The 6,000-nt window shown below is 45.0% G+C and overlaps 1 long non-coding RNA gene across 1 annotated transcript; it reads left to right on the forward strand.

Moving 5' to 3' along the window:
- The first annotated feature begins 520 nt into the window (after positions 1 to 520).
- LOC122114300 lies at positions 521 to 5,757 on the forward strand. The gene is made up of 3 exons (XR_006148557.1): positions 521 to 602; positions 685 to 893; positions 5,640 to 5,757. It is a non-coding gene; the product is annotated as an uncharacterized LOC122114300 (long non-coding RNA).
- Positions 5,758 to 6,000: the final 243 nt, after the last annotated feature.

Genomic DNA, 6,000 nt, shown 5'->3' on the forward strand with positions numbered 1-6,000 from the left:
AGAGAAGAGCCAGGCACCAGCGTGCCAGGGCTGGTGCGCAGGAGAGAGCACGCAGATTCTGATGACAGACGAGGCACATCCGATCTTTTCCTCTGCTCGGCCAGCCTGGAAGCAAAGGAAGAGCTAGGTGGAGCCCACTTGAGCTTAGGGTCAGCTCCCTGCCGGCCTCCGCAGCGGTCTCGGATTGCACTGGGACAGCTTGCTGACGCTACGGTTGGGTTCAAGTGGCAAATAATCATTTTACAAAAGGACTCGTAATGTTAAACCAGCCTTTTTTCTTCTATCAGATTGCAGTTCCCAGTGAGCCAATATGACAATAAAGATTAGTTTGCAATTTGTGCAAGAGGTGTAAGTGCACGCCTGTAATCTCCCCCCTCCCCCCAACCCCAGCCAAGGAACTGTGGCTGGCCGTTGGGAAAACACTCCACCCCCATCAGGACAGAGTTCAGTGGGGAGAAGGGCAGGGCAGGCCGCGGAGGAGTGGCCTGGAGGAGGGAAGAAAAGGCAAAATGGGGTGGATGCATGACAGAACCAACCCAGGTATTTCTCCAGAAGATCAGAACTTCCTGCCCGAGGGAGAGAAGGTGCAGGCTGGGGAACAGGTCAGGTGCGATGTTTATCGGGGGAGTGGGGAGAACTGGAGTGAGTCAGGGTACAGCAAAGCCTTTCCATTTTGCCTTCTAGAAGTGCTTTCTCTGCCCGCCTGCGCTGTCTTCAAGGAGAGCTGCAGACCGAGACCGCTCTCCTCTTTCTGGTTCCCCTGCTCCCTCAGCAGTTCCACTCCCCAGCCTGCCACGGAAAAGTGTTCCGGTTTGGATCTGGAATGTTCTCCCAGAGGCTCAAGTGTTGAAAGTTTGGTCTCCGGCTGGTGGTGCTACTGGGAGAACTGGGAGGTGATGGCCGGATTAGGGACTGAGACCTGATTGGAGGGTTTGGGTGGGGTAGGCGGGGCATGTCTTTTAAAGGTTTATTTTGTGTTCCTCTCACTCTTGGAAGGGAGGAAGGAAAGCTGACAGGCTCTTTTCTCGCACATTCCTTTCTGCAAAGGACAGAACGCAGGCAGCTGGTCATCTATAGGTTACATAACCCCTGAAGGGGAAGCAGCACTCTACTGAGGGCTGTGATCTGAACAAACCACTTCCTCACATCCACTTGGAAACAGGCCGCAGGAATCGTGGCCAGTGCAGGTGGCTTTGCTGTCTACCACGTTCTGATTTCTCGCTGGTATTCAACATCACAGAAAGAGGCAAGGCGGGTAGGTTCAGCGTGTCCAGAGGCAAGGCTAGAGTTCCAGCAAGGCGCTGTCCTGCCCTTGCTTACAAGGTGCGTCAGTCAGAAGAGTCTGTATCCTTCAAAGTTCTTAGGAAATGCAGAATTTCAGGGCACACCCCAGATTTGCTGGACCACAACGGACTTGGTGACCAAGATCTCCGGATAATGTTTATGCAAACTGAACTAGAACATCATTGAGCCTTTAAGTCCTCAATTAAGGACCAAAGTGACTTTTTAAAGAAATTGTATAGAACATTGATAATCCTAGCTACTCTGGAAGCTGAGATCTGTCGATTGTGGTTTTAAGCCAGCCCAGGCAGACAAACCCCTGAGAGAATTTTACCTCCAATTAACCAGCAAAAGCCAGAAGTGAAGATGTGGTTCAAGTGGTGGAATGCTAGCCTTGAGCAGAAATAGCTAAGAGGATAAGGCCCTGAGTACAAGCCTCAGTACTTCTTGGGGGGTGGGAGGGAAACTGAGTACAAATAGAATTAGTTAGAAAAAAACCATACGAAAAATTACATATCCATAGACAAGAGAAATATGAACCAGAACAATGGGCAAAATAAACAGTGAAACTCATCCTTTAAGATAGGCCCTAGTGACTCAGGCTTGTAGTCCTAGCTACTTAGGAGTCTAAAATCAGAGGATCAAAGCTAGCCTGGGCAGGAAAGTCCATGAAATGTTTATCTTCAATTAACCACCAAAAAGCCAGAAGTGGAGGTGTGGCTCAAGTCAGAAAAAGCTAAGGAATAGCACCTAGTCCTTAAATTCAAGCCTCCATACCAACACATACACTTCAAAGAATGTCCTCCTCTATTTTGCTACTCCTAACCTCCTTCCAGCCCAATCTCTCATCCAACCTTTTTCCTCTCCTGGCAGAAGTTCCCACACTTCTTCTTTTGCCAGTCTGGGGCTTGAACTCTGGGCATGGACAATGTCCTTGAGCTTCTTTTTGCTCAAAGCTAGTACCCTACCACTTGAGCCAGAGTGCCACTTCTGTGTATGTGGTACTGAGGAATTGAACACAGGGCTTCATGCATACAGGGCAAGCACTCTACCACTAAGCCACATTCCCCACCCAACGTGGCTTCTTTTGAAGCTCACTTACTTACCTTGTGTTAAGAGTTAACTCAAGCTTAGGTACGAATTTTCTTCCTTTGAAAATTAGAATAGTCCACTGTATAGATATGATACTTTTCATTCATTCCTCTTGACAATGGGAAACTTCTCTTCTGCAAAGACCTTACTTTCAATCTCTTTGTTGTTGTTGGTGGTGGTGGTTGTGGGGCTTGAACTCAGGGCCTGGGCACTATCCCTGAACTCTTTTGCTCAAGGTTAGCACTCTGTCACGTTGAGCCACAGCACCACTTCCAGTGTTTAGGTGGCTAATTGGATATAAGAATCTCACAGGGACTTTTCTGCCCCAGCCAGCTTCAAACCATGATCCTTAGATCTCAGCTTCCTGAGTAGCTAGGATTATAGGCATAAGCCACCAGTGCCCAGCTCAATCTTTTTGCGTGTATAGCCAGGAGTGATTTCTGCCCTCAACTATTGGTGATGACAAGGACATAACTGTATTGGGGAGAGAGAGGCAGGATGGGAAAGTGATCCACACCAGATGTGACCAGATTCTTCACTTGAATGGCATGCTCTTATGTGAAAACCAGGAACTTTACCTTCTCAAAGGTGCAGATAAAGTCCTACTACCGATCAACTTCCAGACACACCTGGTGGCCACACATTCTCCTGTGAGTGCGTTCCCACAAGTTGCAGCCATTGCTGATAGGATAATCTTATTTGGTGCTTCCCATACTCTCCTAACAGCTTCAAAATAGAATTTCAAAGCTGAGAAGCTAATACCCCCTCTTTGCAGGTATATACTTTCACCTAATCTCTTGCTTCAAGTTTAGTAAAAGACCAAACTCCATTCAAGTGAGAGAGCTCCAACAAGAAAGTGATATAAAAAAAAATAAACATTTGAGAACAAAATAGATGAAATTGAAAATACATCAGCACCCCAAACAGGACCTAGTGAGTCACAAACACACATAAAAATCTGTAAATACATGAAAAATATCCTCAGTTGTATGGATGCTCAAAGAAATTGATATCAGAAATAATCTTTTAAACTCAGACTGTATTGAGAAGAGATTAAGAAAAGACTGATATTTTGGTTTTGTAAGACTTAAGCAAATAAACATCAAGGGCAGAAATGGAAGTAGATGAAGCCATTTTGAAGTAGCTTTGGTTTCTCTCTCTCCCTCCTTTCTCTTTCTCCCTTCCTTCCTTGTGGTGGGGCCACAAGCCAAGAAACAACTGGAGCCCCTAGCTAGAAAAATCAAGGGTTTTCCTCTAAAGCCTTTGGAGGGACTATAATGATGTTGGCATTTTGGACATGTATCCTCTAGAAGTAGAAAGAATAAATTTCTGTTGTTTCTAGCCACTAGTTTGTTGTAACTTATTATGGCAGTCTAAGAAAAATAACAGAATAAAGGTTAATTCAGTAAAAATGTATGTGCACAGCCAAATGCCAGTGGCTCATCCCTGTGATCCTAGGGAATCAAGAGGCTGAAACCTGGAAGATTGTAGCTTCAAACCAGCCCAGGCAGAAAAGTCCATGAGATTCTATCACCGATCAACCAGCAAAAGCGGGGCTGGAGGTGTGGTTCAGATGGTAGAGTAGCAGCCATGAACAAGAAAGTTCAAGCCCTGGTACCTGCAAAAAAAAAAAAAAAAGTATGTACATAAGACTAGAGATGGGAATGAGGCTCTCTCTGTTCCTTTTTGTGTTTTATTATGTGACCTATGTGAATATAGTTCCTTTCCTAAAAGAAAATTTATTATTGTTATCCTTTGTGTGTGTGCCATTATTGGGGCTTGAACTCAGGCCTCCATGTTGTTCCTGCTGTCCCTGAGCTTTTTAAGTGTAAGGCTGGTGCTCTACCCTTTGGGCCACAGCTCTAATTATGGTTTTTGGGGTGATTAGCTGAAGATAAGAGTCTCATGGACTTTGCTGCACAGGCTGGCTTAGAATTAAGATGCTCAGATCTCAGCCTACTGAGTAGCTAGGATTACAGGCATGAACCACCAGTGCCTTTAAGTAGTTGTACAAAAGGGTTTCAGTTCAGCGAGTAAAAGAAAATATAAGGTATAACTAAAATAGCATTCCATTTCTTTTTTTCTATAGTCTAGCTGACAGATTTTTTAGGTTGGATTTAAAGCCAAAATAAAGGAGGACAATTATATTCTTTTTCATAAAACTTTGAATTAAAAGCAAAAATCTAAGAAGTCAGCGGCTAGTGGCTCATGCCTGTAATCCTAGCTACTCAGATGGCTGAGGTCTGAGGACTGAGGTTCCTAGCCAGCCTCGGCAGCAAAGTCTGTGAGACCCTTATCTCTAATTAATCCCCCAAAAGCCAGAAGTACAGCTAAGGCTGAAGTGGTAGAACACTAACCTTGAACAAAAGAAGCTCAGTGATATTGCCCAAACCCTGAGTTCAAGCCCCAGGATCAATACGGGTGCTCATTAGTGGGAGCACACACTCACCCACAAAATCTAAGAGATTACCTGATTTAATAGGTGGAAAAAAGTCAACCCTGGTGGGCCCAATGTCATCACAAGGGTTCTTTTTTTTTTTTTTTTTTGGTAATGAAGGAAGGTATTGTATTTTATTTTTTTTTTTCTTCTTTTTTTTTTTTTTTTTTTTTATTGTAAAGCTACTATACAGAGGGTTACAGTTACATGAGTGAGGTTATGAGTACACTTCCTCTTGAACATTGTTACCCAAGGGTTCTTAAAAATATAAAAGGGAGGGGCTGGGAAGGTGGCTCAGTGGTAGAATGCTTGCTTTGCATGTGTGAGGCCCTGGGTTTGATTCCTCAGCACCACATAAACAAAAAAAGCTAGAGGTGGCACTGTGGCTCAAGTGGTAGAGCACTAGCCTTGAGCAAAAGAAGCCTGGGACAGTGTCCAGGCCCTGAGTTCAAACCCCGTGGCTGGCAAAAACATAAAAATAAAAATAGAAAATTGTAGCCAGGTGCTGGTGGCTCACGCCTGTAATCCTAGCTACTCAGGAGGCTGAGATCTGAGGATCGCGGTTCAAAGCCAGCCCGGGCAGGAGAGACTGTGAGACTCCTATCTCCAATAAACCACCAGAAAACCGGAAGTGGCGTTGTAGCTCAAGTGGTAGAGCGCTCGCCTTGAGCTGAAGAGCTGAGGGACAGCACCCAGGCCCAGAGTTCAAGCCCCATGGCCGACGAAAAAAAAAAAAAAGAAAGTTGAAAAGCAAGTGAGAGAGCTCAATTGTTAAAGCAATATAATGTACCACAGACTCAACTGGCCACTGCTGTCTTTGGCTTTGAAGGTGGAAGAAAGAGCCACAGTACTGGAAAAGAGAAGGAAACGGATGTCCCCAAGAGACTCCAGAAAGCAAGAGAGACTTCCCTACACCTTGGATTTAGCTCATAGAAACTCACATTAGACTTTCCTCCAGAAGCAAGAGAGATTAAATCTGTTGTTTTCAACCAGTCCCTGGTGGTCATTTGTCACAGTGTTTGTCACAGTCACAATGTTACGCAACCCATCTAACTGGTCAAAAGAACTTGAGATCCAGAACACTAGAGAGTACAAGAGTCAACCCACAATGCCACATCTCCTGAGAGTGTTTTTACTGGGGGCTGGGGCTCATGCTTATAATCCTAGCTACTCTGGAGACTGAGATCTGA

Source organism: Dipodomys spectabilis, unplaced genomic scaffold, assembly GCF_019054845.1.
Source record: "Dipodomys spectabilis isolate Male_0828 unplaced genomic scaffold, ASM1905484v1 ptg000107l, whole genome shotgun sequence".
NCBI classification, from domain to species: domain Eukaryota; kingdom Metazoa; phylum Chordata; class Mammalia; order Rodentia; family Heteromyidae; genus Dipodomys; species Dipodomys spectabilis.